Raw genomic sequence first — 25,781 nt, 5'->3', positions numbered from 1 at the left:
GACCCGAGGCAAGGAGTCAGTCTAACTAGGGCAGCCACCCTGACTGTTAGAGAAATAAACAAGGTATAGGTATTGTACCGAGGGGAGAGGAAAAGTATCTCAGAAAAGAAGAAAGCCAAATTTTTATATGAGGTGCATGGATGGGGGGAGAGGGAGAAAAAAAAAAAGCCTGGGTAATTAAGTTAATAGGTTTCTTAAAGAATGCCCATATGAGTGATGTTCGACACATTCAAGTGTTGACAAGAAGGTATTTAACTTGACACCCACGCAGCGGGCAGAAGCATGCTCTCGGCTCCGACACACCTTCTTTGTCTGAAACTTGTAGTAAAACTCAGTGCTGGGTTGTGAAATCTGTCCCAGGGAATCCGTGTTGCAGGGGGTCCAAGGTCAAGCCTCCTGCTTCTGGACAGAGTTGGGGTGGGTGAGGGTTGCTACCCTAAACCTAAGTCCCTAGATTAGGAGAGCAAAGGCTGGGGTCCTCAACTCAGAAGCCCACGGAAGCTGTTATTCTGGGGGTCCCAGAGGACCCACAAGACTATTTTTGACTCTTGCAGGTGGTTGGAATGAAACTCTGTCCCTTCCCTCCAAGATGCAGTTGCCTTGTGGACCTTGGGTCTGATACCCAGGAACATCTGTGCGGTCCTGGGGCTTCCCTGGCACGATGAACTAGTGGGATAATCTGGGTGAATTGGTGAATGTGGATTTTCCCTTTCTCTTAAACCTATAGTAGGGAGAGAGGCCCCAAATCACCGGGCTAGTGGAAAGAAGCCTTGCCTTGGAGGAGGAGGAGGGGGAAGGTGTGTGTGTGTGTGTGTGTGTGTGTGTGTGTGTGCGTGTGTGTACTTAAAGAAAACTTTGGGTTACTCTCGTTTGAAAGCACAGGGGCATAAATTACCGTTCCTAAAACAAAGGAGCTTCTCCTTTTGCCAAGCAGCCTGCCTCAAAGGCCCCGGACAAGGATGGGGTTCCTTGCCTGCTGCGGTCTTATCAGCCTGCCTTTCTGCCCAGCTGTCATCCAACCCTCTTGTCATCAGCCATCTCTCATCCACCTTCTCTTTCTGTTACATTAAGCTCAGACTTATCGGGTGATCAGAGTTTTCAGGCTGGGACCTGAATTTCAGGGTCTCCGCCATTGTTACGGTGGCCAGATTTGTAAAGTGGAAAAATGGTGACATGAATGTCTTTGTGAAAGAAATTTTCTTTCTTAGATACTGAGCAAAACACTTTGAAAATAAAGTAACCTAACTCCACAGTTGTCTGGTCACCTTGAGGACGCGTAAATGAACAATGTGAAAAACCCGAATCAACATCCGTGGTTAATGGGTTTCCAGCCTGGCAGAAAGGCTAGCACTGCCCCTCACCTAAGGTCATATACAAAGGCTGTGTGTGTCTGTGGATGTGGTGGGAAGAGTGGGGCGAATTGGAATTTCCCCTCATTTAAAAATGGCGGTCAGGAAGGCAATCCCTTCTTGCAACAAGAAAGCCTGGGTTAGCGCTTTGCTCTTGTTCTTGGCACCAGCCCTTGTTCTGGGGGCTCATTTCTGCTTAGAGAAGCCGGTTTCCATCCAGGCAATCCTACTGTTCAGGAGATGTAGGATTCTGGGGTTTGCACACACTCCTAAGACATTTCCGTTTCTAGGAAAAGGGGACAATTTATCATCTTTCTCCCTAACTCCTAATGCATTAGGACACAGTATTAAAGAAAAGGCTTTGGGTTGAGTAGGAGATACCTGTTAATTTTACAGTCAAATTTCCCATTCCTCCAATACTCTCCTGTCCCCATTCTCCATCATGGAGACATATCACGGCGATGTCTCTCCTTTAACTGATTGCCCAATTTGAGTTTCCTAAGAGCAAACTGAGAGGGTTAATCAGAGTCCCCGCTTTCTTGTTTGATGCAGGCAGGTGGCCAGGGAGTAGCCCAGTTCAGCACACTCTTATTGAGTGCCTACCATGTACAGAGCCAGGGCTGGGGGCTATGGGACTGTAGTTCCTGCCCTTAAAAAATTTTCAGCTCACGGGAGGCGCAGAGCTGCCTGAATTATCCTTACAGTCCCAGAGAATGCACATGCCCTGCTCAGGGGCCAGGAGGGAACTGAGAGCGTCCCAGAAGCAGACAGGTTTCCAGAGAAGTCACTTCCTCGCGGGATTCCCCATTTCCTCCCGCCTCCCAGCATTGAAACTGGGGACACCACGTGGACCTTGACAATGAGTCAATGCGGCAAGGGCACACTTTTAGCTGGGACACCTTTTCACATAAAACCTTTTTTTGAAAATAGTTTTTCCTTCCTTGGGAGACATCTGGCCAGAGCGAAGCAGACTCCTTAGTTGTGACCAAATACTGAAATCAGATCAGTGATATTGTAGTGTGTTTCATAAGGACAGACGTCGCTGGGAGAACTAGAGAGCTGGGCAGCTCCTGTAGCTGCCCAGAGCCTGAGGTTGAACCCCGAGGCAGAGCCCTCCAGAGTGGCCACCTTGCTGAAGTCCTTCCCAGGCCACCATTCCTTGTGGAGGAGGGTGGAAGGTGGAAGCCAGGGCCCTGGGCTACTGGCTTTGGTGTGCTGGTGGGTGGGTGGGTAGGAGGGCTGAATACTGGCTTTTGGACCAGACTTCCCCACCCCTGTGTAGGAGGCGTGAGGGGCTAGAGCTGGGAGGCAGGAAGTGAGCGCAGATGGGCTGCCCAGACAGCTGTGTGGGGGACAGAGCACATCTGTCCGGGTGAGTCTAGTGGGGCCCCTCCCCACAACCTCCATGCCAAGTCTACCCGTTCATCAATAGGGTGTGGGCTCAGTTTGGATCCCAAATGGGGAAAATGGTGGGAAAGGAAAGTTTGAAGGCAGAGGCAGGAGCTAGGGGTTGCTGAGGGGGTATGTTCCCATGAGAAAAAGAATGTCTGAACTCTGGGGGAGAGGAAGGGATGAAGAGCAAAGAGAAACTTAAAAGCAAATGGATCAGAGTGCATCTGCCCAGGGTGGGCTTGTGGCTTCCAGGTGGCTCCTGAGAGCCCAGGGTCCGGCGTCTCCTCTGAGAAGCTGCCCAACTCCTCGCCTCTCCTGTGCTCCCCAAATGTCTTACACTGCAGCAATTAAAGTCCCCGAGGTAACTGCTCCTTCTGCTGTCTCACCTACTAGCCCGCGGGTGTACCAAGATCAGAGACCCTATCGTCTTCATCACTGAATCCTCACAGAGTAGACACTGTAGAAGTTTGCTAAATGAGTGAGCGATTGCATGGCCTAAATTGACACAAGGTTTCCCATTTAATGCTTTAATTTTCTCTAATTGGCTGTAAATATTGCTGGGGAAGCTTTTCCCAAGTAGACACTCAGAGATCTTTGGGAGATAGAAACTTTCAGATTCTCATCAGGAATTTGCCTGCGGGCCTAAGGGTAGTTTACCTCTTTAAGCTCTTTTCTAGGGAGCTGAGCACAGGGGAAAGGCTCATGTTCTAGAAACACACTGACTTGGCATCACGGCCACTTGCATGTCGTCCTTGGGGCAGCTGCTTCCCCCTCTGTGCAAAGCTATTACCTGCCAGAGCCAGAGAGGCAGGAATTATGAATCGCGTGGACCTCCACGAGTAGGGGAGGTTTATAGCTTCCCTGCATCTGTCCTCCATCACCTCTCTCTGCCCGGTTCTCACGGCGTAATAAAAGGAGATGCGAGGGACTTCCCCGGTGGTCCAGTGGGTAAGACTCCACGCTCCCAATGCAGGGGGCCCGGGTTTGATCCCTGGTCGGGGAACTCGATACCGCACGCATGCTGCAACTAAGAGTTCGCGTGCCGCAAGTACGAAGTCTGCACGCCGCAACTAAAAGATCCCGTGTGCCACAACTAAGATCCGGCACAGCCAATAATTAATTAATTCATCAATTAATTGATTAATTAATATTCAAAAAATAAATAAATGAGCTTTGGGGAAAAAAAAGGAGATGGGAGTTGGAGTTCCAGCTCTACTGTGTGGCCCCAGGTGAGTCATTTCTCCTCTCTGGGCCTCTGTGTTCTCATCTGAACAATGAAGGCTGGACTAGGGAATCTCTGAGTTCTCTACCAGTTCCTAATGTCACATATCTGGTAGAATGATGAGCAGGGAATGTGGCCCTTGATATTATCACTGTCCCCCAGAGCCTGGGCTGGGGACTTTCCCTTAACTTAGGCTTGCGGGGTTGGGGTGGGGGGAAGGAAGGGCCCACAAAGCTACTGCTCCACTCGTGGACGCCTGTGTTCACCCACTTGCTGCAAAGGTGACTCTTCCTGGATGAGTTAGTCAAGTCCTGCTTGAAGCCAGAATGTCTGCGTGAATGACTCTTAAATGTTTCCCAAGCTTCTACTCCTGTTTTCTATTACCTTGTGGGTGTAACAGAAGTGCCAATAGGGACAAAGGAAGGATTAAAGTCCCAAGGGCTTGGGCCCCAAATGGGACACGTGTATTCTTCTCTAACGTTATTTTTGTCATCACGCTCATCACCATCACCGTCACCCATTATTAATACTGTTAAGCATTTATTGTTCTTCATTCAGCCAAGAGCAGTGGGTGAGTAAATCAGCAAGAAACTCCGGCCACAGGAAGCCTGCACCGTTTCGGGCATTTCTCTGGTCAAGGCTGGTTTCTCCAGCCCTTATGCAGGGATTAAATCTGACCCGCAGCAGGAAATGGGGCCCGTGGCTTCGAGTTCCTTTACATGAAAGTGCTCTCCTTTCCAGAGGAAAGGTGTTATAATTCCAAGCTACTTTTGCCGCTGTGTATCTGTTTCTTATTCACATTGGTAGCTGCTACAATGCCTTGATCAGGGCACGACCAAAGGTGCTTGCTAAATGCTTATTGAAAATAGTGAATTATAATGATGTCTTATAACAGATTAAGCAGAAGTGGGCCTGGGAGTGCTCTGAAGTGCTTCTGAGCTGCCATGAGCTGAGAAACAGTTTAACTCCTCGTCTGGGGCATCTTCCCTGCTAACGCTTAGAGCCTGGAGCCCTCGGGTTGCAAGGCTAGCAAGGGATTGGCTAGCAAGAGATTGGGAGGCAGGGTGGCCAGGACTCAGATAGGAGGCGAAGAGCTGGCGCCTCCTTCTGGCCCTGCCGGGCTGGAGCGGGCCTGGGGAGGGCTGGTGCGGGAACCTCAGCCCCTCGGCTCCCAGAATGTCACCTCCCTACCACCACCCCAGCCCCTTCGTCCCGAGAGAGCCCAGCTCAGGAGAGCCAGTGGAGAGCAAGGGAGGCTGTTATGTAACTGATTTAACTCCTTGCCAAACTGGTGACTAATTCAGACCGTCTCGGCCAGATTGGCTCGGCAGCTTTGGTGTCAGCTGCAGGAGGCCCGGCTGGTTCGTGGCTGGTTCTCACACCCTCTGCTGGAAGGATGTCTCAGCTCCCTTGCTGGCCTGGGCCACCACCAACCTCAACCACGGCTCCATCAGCACTCCTGCCTCCCGGAGACCTTCTCCGTAGGCGTCCAATCCCCCAACTTTGCGTCCCTTCCTGCCCTCCAAAAAGAGGCCAGGAAGACAGTTCATGTATGTCTGCCCCCAAGACAGTTCATTTATGCCTGGGGCTCACTGAGGCCCTTCATTTTGCACCTGGTGAGGGTGAAGGGCGCTGTGGCCTGCTGCCCTTGGCTGGCTGGCCGGCCGGAGGGTTTTGGCTGCTAAAGTTGGCACTGTTGGGTCCGGAACTCGGGGCCCTTCTCCACCACTGCTCAAGGGGAAAGGGCTCCAGGGAACATCTGCCCTCACCCAGTCCCCTGGCCTTGGACCCCGGGCCCTGCAGGTCACAGGCCGCCTGGGTGATGCCGGGAGGGGCCTGGGCTCACTGCTTCGGTTCTCACTTTTCTTTTTTAAGAGGGGGTGCTTGGTAAGCCCAGCCCGTCCCTCCTGCAGAAGGCCGTCCTGAGGGGGAACGTGGAGGGAGGACATTTGTACTTATTTGGACACAGTTCAGGGAAAAACACAAAGAGGTGTCCTGACAAGGCCCACGGTATTCATAGACATGAGCACTGAAGATTAGCTTATTTAATCCTTAACCACGCAGCCCTCTGTGCTTGGGATTATTCCCATTTTACAGGTGGGGAAACTGAGGCTGAAAGCAATTGGGTGGTTTGCCAAAGCTGGTAAGTGGCTGAGCTGGGCTTTGAACTCACTCCCCAGTGGCTTGGGAGCCTAAGCTGGCTCTGATACACTGCCTCCCCATGGCATTCCTGGGATGGGTTCCCGAGGCCTTTGAAAGACTTGTACATCTCAGCAGCTTCATGGCAACTGCCCAGCTAGACCCAGAAAATAATACTACCTTGTACTGCTGCTTCCTTCCGCCAAGCCCCACACAGACATGATCTCATTCACTTTCCCACAGTCCCATGTGGGCTAAGGAGGGGGTGGGGACTCCGTTTCCCAGGGAGGAAAGGGAGGCACAGAGAGGGACGCTGGCCTGTTCTAGGTCACAAAGCTGGCTGGCGGCAGAGCTGGGACTGGAAATCAGGCATCCCTGACCTTGAAGGTGGTTATTTAGCTTGACGAGTATGGGCTAGAATCACCCCCGAGATACAGCAAATTGGGGTGCTTTTCTTAAGGGCTGACTCAGTGGCTGAAACAGCTCCAAGATAGCTGGGCTTGTGTTAAAAAAAGGAAATCTGAGATGCATATAAAGGCAATCTGTATGCCAAGAAAGGCGCTGGGACTAGTGGTCACCACACTAGCTCCCCTCCTGGCCAGTCCCGGCACCGTCTCTCTGCTTCCCTTCCCCGGATGCCCTGGGGCTCAGATGCAGCCCTGGTGTGATGGAAAGAACAGTGGCTTTGAGGTCATGGAACCTGGAGAGGATATTCCCTAGGGACCCATAAATCAGTCATTTCCCCTCTCAGCTTTTCCACTTTTCACTCAAAAAGTGAGGATACTAACTACATGAAATAGACATTGTGTGTGAAAAATTTCATCAACTATAAAGCCTGCAGAGAGAGAGAAATTACTGGTGTTCCCTTCAGCCCGATCTCATCTCTACTAAAGACCTTTTTAAAAATGGCTTTGAAGCGGCGGGTCACACAGCAATTGTCCTGGTCAAACGTCTGTCTTCCCTACTGTGGCTTTTCCACTTGGATCTCTGGTACCCAACGTCTGGTCCCGAATCAAATGTTCCCTGGGTGGCCCCATGGGCTCCAGGACAGGGCTGGCAAACTTTCTGCAAAGGCCCACCTGGTAAATATTTGAGGTTTCGTGGGCCACAGGCGATTTTGGTCACATGTTCTTTGTTTCTTTCTTTCTTTTCTTACAACTCTTTAAAAACGTAAGAAACATTCTTAGTTCACAGGTCTTAAAAGAACAGGCCGGTTTGGCCCGCGGGCTGTAGTTTGCTATGCCTGGCCTAGTGTAAAGTTGGGGGCGGGGGGAGTTTGGAAGTAGAAAAGGCCTAGACCCCCAGTTTTGCTGCCTGCCTGCCTGAGGGCCTTTGGATCACTCTTCAACCTCCCCGGGACTTAGTGAGTTGTCTGCCTCGTGGCTGTAATCGTCCCTGCTTACTTCAGAGGGCTGCGTCTACACCACAGCATGTGCCTGAGAGATGCGGGGTGGTATCATTACGGCTCAGTGAGTGAGGGACGGCCCACCCTGTCCTTTGTGTGGTGGGGAGGACAGCACCCTCCCAGAGTCTGGGATATTCTACAAGGTGACCAACCAAGGCCCTGCTCAGAAGGCAGAGGGCCAGGGTTTCATGAGGAGAGGAAGACCTGGGGTTATGTCAAGGGGCTGGTTGTAGGGTTGGGACCTTTGTCCCACCACCAGCTTTGTCTTGGGCAGGAGGTGGCGTCTGGGAGTCTGTGGGGCTACGAGAGGCTCCACACAGACCTGAGGCCCATTGGGACCCAGGGCTTTGCCGAGAGGACACCGGCGACTCCCTGGTCCCCTTGAGTCCTGGCTTGTTGTCAAGTGAGAAACTAGAGAAGGAAGCAGTTGTGAAAAAAGTGTGGGTCAGAGCAAGCTCTTTTCATTAATAACAAGAGCCACCATGTACTGAGCACTTTTGTGTCCCGGGTGCTGGGGGCTGTATGCCCATCCCCCCATCCCCCCAGTGAGCCCGGGCAATGCTGGGGCGGGAAGGGCGGGGGAAGGCTCACAGCTGCAGGGGCTGGAGCCGGGCGAGGATGGTCCTGCTTTCTTTGATGTTCCACTGCCTCCTGGGAGCCTAGCTCTGCCCGTGGGTTCAGGTTTGGGTGGATACTCAGGTCAGGGGAGTGTGAGATCTTGATTCTTTTTCTTTCTTTCTTTTTTTTTCAGTTATGTGGCAGTTATCTTTAAGTACAAAGACTTTTCCAGTCATGTCACTTAGAGATCATTTTATCCACTGCTCTGTTTGCCGTCAGTCTCTTGTCTCTCTCCTCAGCAATGGTAAGGTGGATACCCTTTCCACGAGGAAGAGAGATCCATGGTTTGTTGCCTTTGCCAATAACGAAAATGTTGGAGAGCCGGGTGGCAAAGCTATTGCCGTTGGCATCTTTCACATGAACTACATCAAAAGAACCAGGATGTCTCTCCCGGTTAGTGATCACACCAATTCTTCCCAGGTTAGCACCTCCAGTCACCGTGCACCGCTTACCAGTGTCAAATTTGATGAAATCAGTAATCTTGCCAGTCTCCAAATCAGTTTGAATGGTATCATTCACCTTGATGACGGGATCATGGTAGCAGATGGTGCGAGCATCGTGGGTCACCAGATGAGGGATTCCTTTTGTCTCCGCAAAGATCTTTCTCACTTTGCACAACTTATACTTGGCCTCCTCAGGTGTAATACGATGAACAGCAAAGCGGACCTTGGTGTCATAGATCAGAAGAAAATTCTCTCCAGTCTTGTCAATGCTGATGACATCCATAAAACCAGCAGGGTAGGTTATATCAGTGAGGACCTTGCCATCAATCTTAATGGAACACTGCATGCATATCTTCTTTACTTCATCTCCTGTTAGGGCATACTTAAGTCTGTTCCTTGAGACATTCCCTCAGCTTGTGGGGACTGGTAGATGGATGAGGAGAAGACACACCAGTCAGTTTATCCAGCATCCAATGCTTTGGAGCTGCTATGTGCTTCAGGTGTTTCTTGGGACCGCGAGCCATGGCTGCGCTAGGCACAAAAAGAGAGGCGATTCTTCTTTTTGAGAAATACAGTGAAAAGGACTAGTTCCTCGGCTGCTGGAAAAACCCCATCATCACCCAGCCGTGGAACCTGGAGCACTCTCTTCTGTGTACTTGTGCCATCCCGTGGCTGGTTCTGGAGGGTCACCTGAGACCAGCCTCCCGGGCTGGAACTCAGCAGTGTGACTCTGTGCACAGTGGGCCATGTCTTCCTATCGCCAACACCCTGCTTATTTCTGTGCCCCTTTCCACGTATAATTCACTGTTCCTGTATCTAGAAAGCCATCCTGTTACTTCTTTACCTGGTAAACTTCTACTCAATCCTTTAAAACATTGCTCAAATGTCACCTCCTCCAGGAAGCCTTCCAAGACTACCCAGGCACAGTTAGTATCTCCCTGTTCTGCCTTCAGGCACTTTGATTGTTATACTATTTGGGGGTGGGGGACAAACATTAATCGAGCACTTAGTACATCCTACGCCTTACGCTAGGCACTTTACTGAATTATGCCATTTAACATTCAAAAACCCATGAAAGGGTCTTATCCCCATTTTACAGGTAAGGAAACCGAAGCTCAGAGCAGCTAAATAACCTGCCCGAGGTGAGGCTGGGGTCTGAATCCAGGCAGTATGACCTCAGTGCCCTCCCTCCTAACCAATAAATGATATTGCCTCTCTGACACTAGTTATAATTACCCCAAACTGTGATAATAAGTTTATGGGTCTGTAAATGGCCCGTGAGCTGAGGCCACGACTTACGTATCTTTGCTGCCGCAGAACGTAGCACAGTGCAGTGCACACAGTAGGCACTTAGTGGTTGCTCATGGAAAGAATGTTGAATACAGAGCCTGTGGGGGTTGGGCCCACTAAAGGAAGGTGGGGTGCTGGGAGCCGGGAAAGGAAGACGAGTGGGGGACACAGCTGAGTGGGTGGGGCTTGCTTGACCCTGGTGGGGAGGAGGTTCCTGCTGCCAGCTGCCATGCCATCTTGGAATCACGAGCCTGGCAAGAACAACAGAATGATGTGCTGACACTGCTTAGTAAGCACCTTCAACATGCTAGGAAGCGCTTCACACAAGGGCATTCTAAGTCCAGGATAAAGGACAGCTAGTTCAAATCCCTAGACGGCTCACGAAGGCAGTGCCTTTGCAGGCTGCACTTTGCAAAGGATCATCCCGAGGCTGGGTCTGGACCCCGTGCCCTGTACGCTCTGAACCTTGCCGGCCCTCTGAGAAGCCAGGCTGTGGAGGGAAGTTGCATGAATTCCCGTGTTGGGGAGTCCTCTTTTGTACCATGCAGCTCTGTTTACAGCGGACTGGCTGCCCGGAGGAGCAGAGTTTTCGAGGGAGCAAGGAGATGGGCATCAGGACACTTTCATCTCTTCCCGGCTCTCTCCACCCACAGGAGGTGGGACCCAGCCGGGGCCCAAAGCCTGGAGCCTCCCAGCAAGCCAGGTGGGCCTGTGAGGTCATGCTTCCTGCCACACTTGCAGGTGGCCCTTTCCTGGGGCGCCAGCAGGTGTCAGGGGCAGGGGTGGTGTACGGGGGACCCCTTTAGCGTCCCCAGTCCCCTCTGGGGGCTGGAGGTGCCCCTTGAAGCCACTGGAAACCTCTTTTCTTGCCCGGAAGAGGTCCAAAGCATGCGTGGCTGCTGACACGGGGGAGGGGGGATGGGGGGATGGGGGGAGAGTGAGAAGACCCCCCTGCAAGCCGCGTTCATACAAAATGCATTTCCCAACGTATCCCTCTGGCCTGTCGGAGCCCCTTCTGCTCACTGCTCTGTTTATACATGATAGACAACTAATTAACATCCAAACCTCCTGAAAGGTCTTTTCAGAGGTAATGTTCTGACAGGTTATGTCAGCAAGGAGCACTGATTTGTCTAAGCATGGATCACATTGTTTCAGATTGAATGAGGTGAATATTAAACTGCTTTAAATGTACTCTTCATAAAGTACTAATTACACACTCCCAAGGGAGAACAGCCAAGGAATACTAAACAGTAGAGAAGTCAACAGAAGGTTCTTTTTATAGTATGTTGCTGGGCTCTGTGTTTTTCTGTCTCCTTCTTTCTCGCTCTCTCTCTTTTTTTTACAGTAAAATCACAGCACGCTAAAGAATACACATTTATAGCACAATGCTTCTCATCTAATTATACGGCAATCATTAGTTTTAAGCTGGATGCATTATATTTTCTTTGATATATTATGCTTGAGGCACAACTCTGCATTTATTGCTGCTACTGGTGGATTCCAGTTCCCCCAACCCCCTTTTCAAACCCCAACTCCTCTCTACCCCACGACCCTTCAAAAAATTATTTAACCCTTACTGTTAGTTCGCTTATTGTCTCAAAAAAGAATAATTGCAATTTAAATTGGCAAAAATGGGGGAAACGACATACCCTTGGTTAATTAATTGATTTATTTGTTTTTAATTAATTAATTTATTTATTTCGGGCTGCGAGACGCTGCACGCGGGATCTTAGTTCCCCGACCAGGGATCGAACCCGTGCCCCCAGCAGTGGAAGCACGGAGTCTTAACCACTGGACCACCGGGGAAGTCCCCCCTTTGCTACTTTAAAGTGGAAAAAATAGGAAAGGAAATCTCGTGTGTTTCTGGGAGCTGTGCAATTTTTTTATTAACCAGGTAATGTCCTGAATACACAGTCTCTGCTCCCCGACCCAGTGAAATTCCTTCCGAACAAATCCTACAGGATCACACTGAGCTCCCAGTCGCTGAGCTTCATTGTCCCTCAGGGAAAGAGATATTTATATGTATATAAATATACAACTCTAAAAGCAACAGAGGGGTGGAAAACCATGAGGCAGGGAGCAGTCCCGCAAAAATGCAGGGTGGCCCTTCAAAATGCCTATCTGCAGACGTAGCGAGCATTCTGCTCCAACAGTTTTTCTGGATATTTCTGACATCAGGCCTTGCCCATTGTTGAGAAAAAGCAAGATGAATTTTGAGATGCCCTAGATGGTCAGGTTCTCAGTCCTGAAGGGAGAAGAAGGCCAAGTTCCATGGGGATGGATGGCCTGATATTGACCCGACTGGTTTCTTCTTAGTCAGGCCTCTAGTCATCATGCCTCTAAAGATAAAAGTGACGGCAGGGTCCCAGAAAGGTAGCATCGCTTTTGTGTAAGGAGCAAAGTGGGGTCCCCTTTCCCCACTGTGGTCTTCCTTTTCCTCCCCCGACATCAAATCAGAGAACTGTGGGATCTTGGACTTGAAGGGGTTAGAAATTTCCCATCTTTAACAGTTGAGGAACTTCAGAGCACAGAGCTGCCTGCAGTTCAAGCTGGAACCTGGGGTCCTGACTCCCAAGCTAGCACTCTTTCCACTTCGGATAGAGTAACTCCAGATGACTCTTCTCTCACACAAATGACCCAGGGCAAAGGAATAAAATGACAGAGTGCTACGGACTGAATGTTTGTGTTCCCCTCAAAGTCACATGTTGAAACCCTAATGGTATCAATGTGATGGTATTTGGAGGTGGGGCCTTTTGGGAAGTGATTAGTCATGAGAGTGGACCCCTCCTGATGGGATTAGTGCCCTTATGAGAAGTGCCAGGAGAGAGTTTGCTTCCTCTCTCTGCTCTCTTGGGGCCATGTGAGGATACAAGGCGGCTGTCCAGACATTGGATCTGCCAGCACCTTGATCTTGGATTTCCCAGCCTCTAGAACTTGGAGAAATAAATGTTTGTCTTTTGAGCCACTCAGCCTGTGGCAGTTGTTATAACAATCCAAATGGACTGAGACACAGAATTCTCTTCTCCGAGAGCTGGAAGAGGTCTGGAAAGTCACCTAGTCCACCTTTCTGTTGCTGCTTGAACCGCCTTCATGACGTCCCCAACCATGACTTGTTCATTCTTGGTTCTGGCTCCTCTGGGGATGGAGGGTTGGCGACCTTCTCCCAGGGTGTCAGACCATCTCTGTGCAGCTCTCATGGTTAAGTAAGTGTTTAACAGCAGTGCACGCTGGAGCGAGAGTGTCTGGGTTTAAATCCAGCACAGCCATGTCGCAGCTCTAGGACCTTGGATAGGGGACTTTACATTTCTTTGCTTCCGTTTCCTCTTCCTCTGTAAAATGGGAACAGTACAAGTGCCTGCTCTATAAGGTTTTGTGAGGCTGACAGGAGATGATATATGTCGAGCAGTGCCCAGCCTACTAAACTAACCAAGCTTAGCTATTATTATTGTTAGGAAGTTCATCTAGCTCCCTAGCATAACTGCCATGGTTGTAGCTCTGCCTGGGGCCCTGCGGAACAAGATTAACTTTTCTCTTTATGTGACTGTTTTTTTTTGTTTGTTTTGTTTTGGTTTTTTTTGTTGTATGCGGGCCTCTCACTGTTGTGGCCTCTCCCGTTGTGGAGCACAGGCTCTGGACACGCAGGCTCAGCGGCCATGGCTCACGGGCCCAGCCGCTCCGCGGCATGTGGGATCTTCCCGGACCAGGGCACGAACCCGTGTCCCCTGCATCGGCAGGCGGACTCTCAACCACTGCGCCACCAGGGAAGCCCCTTGTGTGACTGTTTTCAACTATTTCATTCATTCAGTGCTCAGCTGTCACTGGATGACCCCTGCATGCCAGGTACTTAGTGCCAAGAGAAGAGAGAGATGTGGAAAAGACTTGCTCCCCGATCTCATGGATTTTTTTTTTTTTTTTTTACATTTGTTTTGGCTGCGTTGGGTCTTCGTTGCTGCGTGTGGGTTTCTCTAGTTGCGTGGAGCGGGGGCTACTCTTCATTGCGCTGCGCGGGTTTCTCATTGCGGTGGCTTCTCTTGTCGCAGAGCACAGGTTCTAGGCGCGGGGGCTTCCGTAGTTTTGGCGTGCAGTCTCAGTAGTTGTGGCGCACGGGCTTCGTTGCTCCGCGGCATGTGGAATCTTCCCGGACCAGGGATTGAACCTGTGTCTCCTGCATTGGCAGGTGGATTCTTAACCACTGCGCCCCCAGGGAAGTCCGATCTCATGGATTTTAAACACCAGAAGAATTTACAATTTCTCTTCAGAGCTTCTCTTCCCCAGGGGACATGCTCTGGTTTCTTTGCCTGTTCCTCACTTAACTGTTTTCCAGCCCATTTTCTTTATGTGAAATCATTGAAAGGAATACACCAGGGATGACGAAAAAATGGTGGCAAATCTGAGCTTCAGTCCAGGGCACACCTTGTGTCCGTCATCCAAACACAAGAGACTGGGATTCCATGGGTGGATGGTACCCAGGTATGCGTTGTTTCTTTTTTTTTTTTTTTAAAGCTCCTCGTTCTTTCTTTCTTTTTTTTTTTAATTAATTAATTTATTTTTGCTGTGTTGGGTCTTCGTTTCTGTGCGAGGGCTTTCTCCAGTTGTGGCGAGCGGGGGCCACTCTTCATCGTGGTGCGCGGGCCTCTCACTGTCACGGCCTCTCGCATTGTGGAGCATAGGCTCCAGACGTGTAGGCTCAGTAGTTGTGGCTCACGGGCTTAGTTGTTCCACGGCACGTGGGATCCTCCCAGACCAGGGCTCCAACCCGTGTCCCCTGCATTGGCAGGCAGACTCCCAGCCACTGCGCCACCAGGGAAGCCCTAAAGCTCCTCATTCTTAAATCCAATACGTGTGTGTACGTGTGGGCATGTGTGTGTGTGTGTGTGTGTGTGTGTGTGTGCGCGCGCGTGCATGTGTGCTTGCGCATGTGTGCTCGTGCATCCCCCCACAGATGCATGCCCACAGCCCCTGACCCTGGGTAAGCAGAGGAGGCTGCCTTCGGGTCTGTCCACTTTTAGGGACACGCCTTTTTCTCAGGGCTGACTCCTGCCTTCTCCGAGCATCCCTCCTCAAGCCCAGGGTATTCTTGGCTGAGGTATTCCCCGCTACGTGAGGGTGCCAGCTGATGATACGTGAATCCTCCAGAAGGTACGACGTCATCGGTCAGTCCCCCTGCCTACCCCGCACGTCCATCCCTCCCGTCACTGATGCTGCCAAAGTTAGCACGGTGGAAGATACATGTGATGCTGTCACTCGCCTGCTACAACCTGTTCCGCAAGACTCCCTGTCGACTTCAGGATCCCATGCAAGATCGCGGCCCGTGTGCACGTGAGCACGTGCGTGTCTAACCGTTGCTCCATGCCCGGCGCTGTTCTTGGGGCCACACAGGTGCCAGACCCGCAGCCGGGAGGGCCCCCTTCACAGCCCGTGCCTATCGTGGGCTTTGCACCTCCCCTTTTCTAAACCCTGAGGACACCGCCGTGTTTCATCCATTGTTATCCCACAGCCTAACACAGTGCTTGAGACCCGAGGGAGTGGACATACACTGGTGGAATTAGGGCTGGTGCAGGTGCTAGTTTTGAGGAAGCGCTCTTGCCTTGTACCAACAGATACAGGCAGCCAGCTCCTGGGCCTAACCTGATGGACCCCTTCAATATACACTCTTCCTTTTGAAGCCCAGGCATCTCCCCTTTCCCAGAATTAGGCCTTCTTCACCCTCCTGCTGGGTCTCTGTTGCAGTGTACCTCATCTGGTGATGAGGATGTCCTCTTTAGGGTCAGGAAGACCTGGCCATACACCTCTGAGGGACCCAGAGGTAATAGGGGCAGATGCTGTGCTGAGGAGAAAAGCACCCAGAATATGCCAGGCATAGTGGTAGGTGCTAGCCTGTAGAGCGACACCCTGTAGAGATGTGATCTCTGCCTTCATGGAGTTTGCAGCCTCGTGGCGACGCACCGGCTTTGTCATCTACAAATGGGGCCTCAGACTACCCACGCCACGGGGTTGCTGTATAGACTGAAACAGTGCATATAGGGTGCCTGGCAGGGAGTTAACATTCTGTGAAGTTTCCAAATGGGCATCCTTCTGCACCCCAAGAGGGGGTTGAAGAAACTGGCCCTTCTGAGTCAGGAGGAAGGCCTGTGCACATCTCTGTAGGGATGTGACCTGGTGCCTGTGACACATCCCTTGGTGGTCACCAAGCACGGAGGAGGTGTTGGGGCCAATGGTGGCCAGCCTGCCCCGATGGTGCACCTGCCGCTGGCTCTGGGGTGGCAGCACTTGGGCGACTATGAAATCCAATATGAAGGAACTCCCTCTTTCCTCTGGCACTTTGATTTATGGCCTGGGTGTCACCTTCCTCCTCGGCACAGCGTCTGGCCCTTCTCCTTTCTATGCCTTTCTCTCTCCTTGCTCACAAATACCTGGTGCTTCCCACCTACCCAGCTGAGCTTTGGAGGAGACTAAACTGGCCTTGAATGACTGCTTCTGCAACCTAAGAGTTATGTGGCCTCAGCCTAGTTATTTAATCTCCTCGAGCCTCAGTTTTCTCATTTGTAAAATGGGGCTAAGAATCCCATCCTCCCAACCTCATTGTGGGGATGGGGAGAGGAGGCGTGGGAAAGGTTCCCCTGCAGCACCAGGCATGCCGCCAGCCCCCAGCATGCGTGTCTTTCCGGTGCCCCCATAAGTCACACTAAGGTAAGGTACTGTGGGTTTAATGGATTCCCTCTCCTCAGGAGTTCCTGCATTTCAAAAGAGGACACTGGCGCTGTCTGACACAGCACAGTAAATCGATGGCACGAAACTTCAGGAGAAGCAGTGGGGGAGGGGAAAGAGATATTTTGGGGGCAGAAAATGGCCTTCCTTTACTTCTGAAATCACACCACTTAGACTAGCAGCTCTCAGCCTAAGAGCTGTGATACGCTGGCATGGTACCAGCAGTTGTGAGATGTATCACAAACAAATATGCTGCTAATAATAAAGTGCCACAGTTTTTGAATAATCCCCCCCAAACACACTTTGGGGGGTTACCTTAGAGGGAATTCAAGGTTAGTTGCATGATATGGTCATACCCACTCTCATTCTTACGTGACTTCTCGAGTGGGGTAGAAAAGGGTGCACCTGGGATTGGGCACCACCTGGGCGTGCCTGCACGTGGGTGTCCCTGGCCACACGTGGCCTGGTAGAAATAACAGTTGCAGGTCAGGGACCTGGAGAAAACCCTTGAGACACTTAGAAGCACTAGGCATGCTGCCCAGCGAGAGAAAAGAATGAGCCCCTGACTTCTTTTTTTTTTTTAATTTATATTTTTTAACATCTTTATTGGAGTATAATTGCTTTACAATGGTGTGTTAGTTTCTGCTGTATAACAAAGTGAATCAGCTATACGTATACATATATCCCCGTATCCCCTCCCTCTTGCATCTCCCTCCCTCCCACCCTCCCTATCCCACCCCTCTAGGTGGTCACAAAGCACAGAGCTGATCTCCCTGTGCTATGTGGCTGCTTCCCACTAGCTATCTGTTTTACATTTGGTAGTGTATATATGTCCATGCTACTCTCTCACTTCGTCCCAGCTTACCCTGCCCCCTCTCGGTGTCCTCAAGTCCATTCTCTATGTCTGCATCTTTATTCCTGTCCTGCCCCTAGGTTCTTCAGAACAATTTTTTTCTTTTTTTTTAAGATTCCATATATATGTGTTAGCATACGGCATTTGTTTTTCTCTTTCTGACTTACTTCATTCTGTATGACAGGCTCTAGGTCTATCCACCTCATGACAAATAACTCAGTTTCGTTTCTTTTTATGAGCCCCTGACTTCTTCTGCAACAATGTGGTTGACTCCCAGGACAGAACACCATGCCTGCAGCCAGGCAAGGGCAAAGGAGCGCCCCCTCGACGTGGCTCTGTTACGTGAAGGCCTCAGCAAGCCTCATGGACCGTGACAGCAGTCAGAACTCTGTCGCCTTTGGGGTGGGGATATTGACTGGGAAGAGGGAGGCTTTGGGGGCACTGGAAATACTCCATGTCTTGATCTTGGTGGTGGTTACATGATGAATGGACAGAATGTTTGTGTCCCCCTAAAATGTGTATGTTGAAACCCTACCCCCAGTATGATGGTATTAGGAGGTGGGGCCTTTGGGAGGTAATTAGGATTAGATGAGGTCCGGGGAGTGGGGCCTTCATGGTGGGATTAGTGCCCTTTTGAGAGTCAGAGAGAGCTTGTTTCCCCTCCTCCTCCTTGCTCTCCAAGGAAGCATACATTGAGAAGTCAGCTGTCTGCAACCCAGAAGAAGGCTCTCACCAGAACCTGCCATGCACTACCCTGATCTCAGACTTCTGGCCTCCAGGACCATGAGAAGTGTTATAAGCCACCCAGTTTATGGTATTCTGTCATAACAGCCTGAACTGACTAAGACAATGGAAGTTTTACACTTAATATCTGGGTATTTGATGGATATATTTGTAACTTAATAAAAAAATTTTTTTTGAAAAGCAGTTTGGAATCTCAGCCATGCACCTGTCAAGGTTTTTCCACAGTGCACCTTGGAAGGACCTTTAGAGTAGGAACCCAGGGAGCGCTGGGGTCACATCAGGCCGTCTCAGGCAGGCAGCGACTGGCCACGAGCTCTCCCTGGTGGCCTACACTCCTCCCGGCTGACAACTTTTCGGGGCTGACGTCTCAGCCTCATTAGTGCCCAGTGCGTGGAGACGTGGGACCCTCACCAGATAATCTCATTGCTTCTGGCAAGACAGCTCCCAGCAGAGGCCATGGCGTGTTGTGAAGTGCTCCTTGCCTAGGATATCTGGGGGGCTGTCAGGTGCCCCCCAGAGCAGCCTCCGTGAGAGGAGTCCGGCAGACACCCAGATACCCACTGCAATCGGTGGCCCCAGGATGCTGAGGTGACTCTCCCAGCCACCCATGTGGAGCTCATTTTGTTTGCTTTGTGTGTTACTTTGCACCCACCCCTTTGGTTGCCAAGGAAACAGTGACGCAGCCTCCGGTGGGGCCTCAGGCTTAGTCAATGTGGAGTCTTTTAAGGCAATGGTGGTTCAGTGAGGCGGCCCTGGTGCTGGGAGGGCTGGTGCGGGTGCAGGGGACAGGGCCGACTGGGGCGGGGGAGAGGGGTGACCCCGACGGAAGAGGCGGTGGCTTTGCTGCTTGCCTGCTGGACGGCGCTAGTCAGGATGAAACTTTTCACTCAGAGCCTCAGGAGACCCACCCTTGGCCGAGTCACCAGAAGATACAAGGCAGATGGTTCTAGAGGCGCGGGGGAACAGGCTTTTCCTGTCCTGGGTGTTTGTGTGGCCTGGGACAGCTGGTCTCCGAGGCTCTGGCAGGTCCAAAGCCTCTGCAGACCCGTCAACCAGGAGCAGCAGAATGGGTTTCTAGGCATTAACAACGTGTTTGTGGACAATGGGGGGTGAGGGGGTTGGCTGGGAACTAAGATCCAGGGCGACCCTTCTCAATGTGGGAATGCCTCCTGTATCCTCCAGAGATGAGTTTCCCCGCTTTCCACCCCCGCACGGCCATCGCCAAGGACCCCGGGACCCTGGGACTTCCCTGCCAGCATGCTGTTTCTTCTGCAGCCTCTGCCGGCAGGGCCTTGGGCCTAACATCCTCCGCTCCCCAGCCCTGCTCCCTGTCACGCATTAAGTTTGTCCTGGCCCCCCCCAGGGCCAAGCAGCCCAGTTCCAAGGCTGGGAAGGCCTGCTGGTCGTGGGCGGGTCTACCTCAGGGTCTTGTCTGGGTGCCTCTCTTTTAAACTCCCTGCCGAGAAAGACAGGTCTGCCTGCAGCTCTGGACGGAGCTTTGGTAAGGGTGTCCCGAGTTCGCCTCTTGACTCCAAGGCTGCCCTGCGGCCTGGTGAGCACAGCCCCTCTCAGGGCAGCTCTTCCTTTCCTGCTGCAGGAATGAATATCCTCCACTGTCTCACCTGAACGGGTCCCATCCCCACTCTCTAACCCCCCCACCTAACTTCCCTCTCCCTGTCATTTTCCCTATCACCCAGTCTCAAAACCTCTGAGTTATTTTTGATTCATCTTTCTCCTTTATCACCCTTATCTTGTCACTTATCAAATTCTGTCAGTTCTTCCTTCAAAATGTCTCCAGCGTATGTCCCTTCCTTTTTTAAAATTAAGTTTCATTGTTTTTCTTAGTATAAAAGAGAGCTATGCACAATGTAGAAAACTTAGAAAATACCCATAACCAAAAAGAGGACAATTAAAATTACCCATAACCCTCCAGTCAAAGCTGTTATTAATATTTTGATACATGCCCAGTTCGTCCCTTGTCCCTGCCTACATACATACACCCTTTCCTTTCTTTCACGTCTCCCCATTCCTGCCACTATCACCTCGTCTACGCTCTCCTCCCCTCAGTCTCTCGGCGCCCCCACCCCCACCCCCCGTTGTCCACCCTGCCACCTCTACCACTTTCTCAAGCGCTGCCTTTGAAACATGTTGACCCTCGGGCAGCCACTGGCCCGCAGGAAACAGGTGTCCCTCTGGGTGGGAGCCCACGGCTTGACGAGCATATGGCAGGCGCCTCTGTGTGATGGGAAAGAAGGCTCCCCTTCCTCAGGGTGGAGGCAGCTCCTGGCCTGGGTGAGTGGCTAGGGGGCAGGGTGCAGGCTGCATTGAAGTCCCCGCCTGTCCCTTCTGTGGGAGCAGCGAATAACTAGCCCTGGTCACACCTGCCCTTTGCTGTGTGGGGGCCAATTCTACCTTACTAACCGGTCCCAGCACTTACGCTCCTGACCTGCCGGGCCAGTCTAGCCCCTGCTTCTCCAACACTGTGTGTTTGGCCCCTCCTGGGGTCTTTGCCCAACCTACACCCTCTACCCCCTGCTCCCCTGCCCTACCTCATACTGCTGTCCTCAGAGGCCCGGCCCAGGGGTCACACTTCATGTGCCAGTAGGGCCTAGGCATGTCCCCTGTGTGTGGGGGATGGGGTCTGTGAGAACAGGAGATGGCCTGAGTTGACAGATCTTCACCCAGGTCGCTAAATGCAGTCTCCCAAGTTTTTAATGTCGCCTACTAATTCAACACGTTCAGAAGCCTTGTCTAGGCTGAGCGGAGCTGCCCAGCCCTGCCACGGCCCACCTCGTCTCTGAAGATTTCCGTGCCTCCGTCTCACCTCTCCTTGATCAGCCCTGCTCCTCACGCAGGGGTGTGAGGTCCCCTTTGGCAGCTTAGGTGATACGGTTTAGTGGAAACACACTTCTCCATTCAACAAGCATCTAGTGAGTGCCTAGGTAGATCGAGCAGTCAAAAGCCTGGGTTTGGGTTCTGATTCTACCACGTTCTTGAGCAGATCACTTAAATTCATTTTCCTACCTGTAAAATGGGGATTCAGTAGTTCTCAACCCACTGACTTGTGAAAAGGCATTGGAATCGTATACATGATGGCATTGTGTTGATATAAACTGTAAAGCTCTGTCAAATGCCATTATTCTCCCACCTTCTGTCGTTCAGGGTGTGCTAGCTTTATGTTTTGAAATGGTGTGAGCAGGCTTGCTACGGTAGTGAGTATGCATCGGACATTTGATAAGTCCTTGTGGATTAGTTAATAAAATGTACTCAAAGTGCCGTATCTTTCAATAGAGGATTTGTATAGATGACAACAAAACTATATGCAATGAAAGGATAATATATAATATTGATAATGATAATAGAGCACCTGCTAAGAGCTTTTAGCATCATTGTCTCCTTTAATCTTCAAGGAAGGTACCATTATCACCGCTGTTACACAGATGAGGAAACCGAGGCTTAGTGAGATTAATAGCTTCTCCTGAGTTGCACAGCTGGTGAAAGGTATGGACAGGAGAGGAAACAGGGAAATAAACTAACACAGTGAGGTCGCCCATGCCTTTGGAGGGTTAGAGATAATATTAATATACACAAAATCGTCTAGAAGAGTCCCAGGCAAATGGTTTGCACTCAATAACTCATACCTATTATGACTGGGTTCTAGGGTCATTATAAACATTCTTTTATTTGATCGAATCCTTACAACAACCCTGTGAGATAGGGATTATTCTGTCCATTTTACAAATGGGGACACCAACGTCCAGAGAGTTTTCGTGCCTCTACCCAGGCCACACAGCTGGAGACATAGAGGCCTGCCTGGGACTCAGGTCCCACTGTGCCCTTACTCCTGTGGTCAGCTTGGGTGGGGGGGGCTCACCAACCTTTCCCCAGAAATGCTCTGCTTCTTGTAATGTTGCAGGCAGTACTTCTACGAGCCTATCAGCTGTAGGCTCCTTGTTAAGGCCTTCAAGGCAACCTCCACCAGAGCCCACCGAGCTCTTGGAGATACCTGTACGGTTGGGATGCTGAGGGCTGGGATCTCAGAGCCAGCGTGTGTCCTCCCTTTAAACTTCAAGGGAACGAAGACTTACAGAACCTATCTTGGCCCTCCCCAGCCCCCCCTTTTTTTTTCCCAAAGAAAAATGAAAGAATCTGATAATTACTTCTATCTACCACCCAACTGTAATAATTACCAACCTATTTCTTCACAGTGTGACAGACACCAGCTCTGGAAAACACATAGAGATAAATTAGCACTAATTGGTTTTCCTCTGGCTGTTTGAATTAGTATTTAAAGCTCCGATTACAAAGCAGAATAATTGCTATTAACGTCCTATTGCCTATTGCCGTACAAAAGGCAGTTCTCTCGAGAACCAGCCCAGGTGTATTATTACTCTGATTACAGCATATTTAACCTGGCTCGTTAAGGGGGAGACACAGGGGACAGTTTCAATATGGTGGACCGACCACTTCCTGCAGGGTGGAAAGCTTGAAGACAGAACAGTGAGGAAAGGAAGAGGAGGGAACAGGAAAAACTGGGCCTGGAAGCCTGTGGGGATTCTTCGCAGGGGTTCTGGGGTCTCTTCCTGCTTCCCTGTCTCCCTGGGGACCTTCCTGGGTCCAGCCTACCCTGCTGTGTCCACAGCCAGCCTCCTCTTCACACCCAAGGCGAACGAAGCCCTCGCAGGCCTTCCTGGCCCCGGCGTGGAGGCCTGAGGAGAGAGGCTGCCAACTGATGGATGCGTGGGATGTCCCGGATGTTGGCACCAGACTTGTCACCAGTGAGCGCGTGGAGGCCTCCGCCCTCCATCCACATCTCCTCCTTTCCAGTTCGGGGCGGGGGCTTTAGGACGTGCCACGTGCTCCCTACTCCCACTGTGGAGGATCTTGCGTTTGCCCCCCTCCATCCCCTGACCCCTTCCTGGCACCATTTTCATTCTTGTTCCTCTACCGGGGTCTTTCTGACTAGAGGACTGTGGGTGAATTAGGGAGGAGGTGAGCTCGGTGAGGGCATCTTTTTTTAAAAATTAATTAATTATTTTTGGCGGCATCGGGTCTTCGTTGCAGCACACGAGATCCTTAGCTGCGGCGTGCGGGCTCAGTAGCCCCACGGCATGTGGGATCTTAGTTCCCAGACCAGGGATTGAACTTGTGTCCCCTGCATCGGAAGGTGGATTCTTAACCACTGGACCACCAGGGAAGTCCCGGTGAGGGTGTCTTCACGGGCTTCTGTACAAAGGAGGTAGAGAGTCCCAGCACTTCTGCTCACTGGCTACATGGTAAGTCCTCCAAAGTCCAAGAGCCTCAGTCTCTTCAACTGGAAAATGGGTACAACAACCTCCCTGGTCCTGGCTTCACAGAGCTGTGAGGATCGAATGGGGGTGGGCGTGAAGGTCCTTTGTAAATCACAGGGGACTCTACCTAAATAAAGGGGCTTCTTTAATTCACTCTGGAACGGGGCTGGCTTGTGAAAAAGGCACTCAAGGTAGAACAGAGGTGCTTCTTGCTGGTCCTTTCTTTGGCCTCTTCTTCCTTTTCAGTAGCTTCCCTTCCTCCTCTTTGTCTCCTTCCCCACTTCCTCTTCCTTCCTCGAAAACTCCTAGATCTCATCTGTATCCCCATTCACGCTGGGATGTTAAGAACTCAATGAGTTACCCTTTCCTCGAGCAGCTGCATTTAAAAAGGGAGGGCTATGTTTAACCCAAAGAAATGAGTCACTAATGGTGAACTTTCAGGCAAACTGAGATGATATTTTGTGGGGGAGAAAGAGGATGTCACAGCGCTCCTCAGAGCCCCACAGGCAGCTGTCTGCTCACTGACACACAGGTCTGGTGGGGCCCTGTGCCAGGGGAGGAAGGAGGCCCCGCAGGGAATAGGTGCCAGGAGAGAAGTCACCAACGGAGAGGAGGCCCTGCAAACCCGGCTGAAGCTGCTGACCCGGAATGTTCTGTGGGGGTGGGGGTGGGGGGGCAGTGTTCTGGAGGCGCTGACAGTGAGCTTCTCTGGCCCATCTGTCCCCACCAGGATGTGGTTCCTGGACAGAGCTTGGGTTGGGCGTCCCTGAGGCCATCCAGAGGAGCGCAGCCTCCCCAGGTGGGCTCCGCCTTTACCTTTCTCTGTTGCCATCTGGGAAATAAAGCAAGCTGACTCTCACCCGTCAGGACTCCTTGGGGTCTTTCACCCCTTCTCTGTCCCCGGCCTTCTGGACACTCCTGTCTCTCCCCTTCTCCTCCCCTGGACCCCCTCTTCCTTGGTCCTGCCAGCCTCTGGGTGCCACCCTCCGCCCTGTCTGGGGAGAGAAGCCACAGAGAAAGAAGCAAAGCGGTGTCTTTGACATGGAGAACAAGGTTTGGCCAGGTCTCTTCTAGGTAATGTTCTAGGGTTTTACGGCTCTCCTTCCTTCTCTGCATCACCTGATCTCTGATACCTAAGCAGCCGGTGCCTCTCAGCACCATTCAGGGACTCCAGAGCCCCAAGATCTTTGGCCAGGGGGTTCCCAAGGTGGGCGATGAGAAGATGGCCAGGGCCCATCTGCCAGGGAGAAGCCTCTGGGTGGTCTCTGCCGGGTGGGCCCAGCTGTAGCAGCCCAGGAAAGGAGCGTCACTGCCAATGAATCCTTCCTTTACAACCATGCTGGGAGGGACGTGCAAGGGCCCGTGGGTGGGTGTTCACGTATGGGGGGGGGATTTCTTTTTAAGAGACAAGGTGGGTGGAATGGGGGAAGCCAGCTGGCTGTGGGCTCTATTTCTACTGACAAGGCTTTACCCTGTAGGTGTGAGGAATTCCAATTAAATATGCAGCCTATTTGTCTGTGTGTGGGAGAGGGTTTGCTGGGAAGGAGGGGAACGGAGGCAGCAGCGTCTCTGCGGCATACCAGCAAACCAGAAATTAGCTCCGTTCATCACAGGCACACGGGGCTTCCCTCAGCCCTCCTGTGCACTCACAGGAGTCGCGGGAAGGAGACAGACAGAGGAATCGAGAGAGAGGTTGGGGAGGCGGGATCTCCAGACTCGAAGGGCTTCCGGAATCTCTGAGTGGGCAGGAAGGAGTGCCTGACTCCTAGGCTCTTGGGGGGTGGGGTTTCCCGTTCTGGAGGCGCTGGCAGTGAGCTTCTCTAGCCCATCTGTCCCCACTGGGGATGGCGGGGGTCATCTGGGCTCACCCCCAAAACAGTAGGGGTTCGTAGATACATCTGGGGGCACCTCCAACTGGGGAAGCAGGTGAGCCTGTGGCCAGGGCCGCCCAGGGCAGAGGCCACCACCTCTGCAGGGCCCAGGGACCACTTGGATTCTCCCCTTCCTCACCCCTACGGCAGAGTAGCTCTTGGAAAGCCTCATGGGCAGTGGTTTCTCTGAAGAACAGCATTCTGAAAGAGTGAAGCTGGGGCTCACGTGTTGGGCGAAAGGATCACCCCAAGGAGTTTTGGGGGGGCAGTTACCTGGGCCTGCAGAAGCCATTGCAAACCTTTTGCCATCCCTTCATCCTTCCTTTTACTCATAGACGGAGGAAAACATGAGAGTTCTCTAAGGTACAATGAGCAATCCAAGTTGAATCTGATAGATACACCCTTTCAAAAGCAACACGATGTGGCTTTCGGGGGATTTCCATGGGTGCCCCACCC

At 51.7% G+C, this 25,781-nt stretch overlaps 1 protein-coding gene and 1 pseudogene across 1 annotated transcript in view; both read right to left on the bottom strand.

The window, feature by feature from the left end:
* PEBP4 (phosphatidylethanolamine binding protein 4) overlaps nucleotides 1-25,781 on the bottom strand; it is a 230,009-nt gene that overhangs the window by 35,976 nt on the left and 168,252 nt on the right. The window lies entirely within an intron of this gene.
* LOC105748040 (40S ribosomal protein S4, X isoform-like) lies at nucleotides 8,286-9,092 on the bottom strand (annotated as a pseudogene).

This window comes from Orcinus orca, chromosome 6 (assembly GCF_937001465.1).
Source record: "Orcinus orca chromosome 6, mOrcOrc1.1, whole genome shotgun sequence".
Lineage (NCBI taxonomy): Eukaryota > Metazoa > Chordata > Mammalia > Artiodactyla > Delphinidae > Orcinus > Orcinus orca.
The sequence above is the reverse complement of the archived record's forward strand: the minus strand, read 5'-3'. Positions and strand labels throughout refer to the sequence as shown.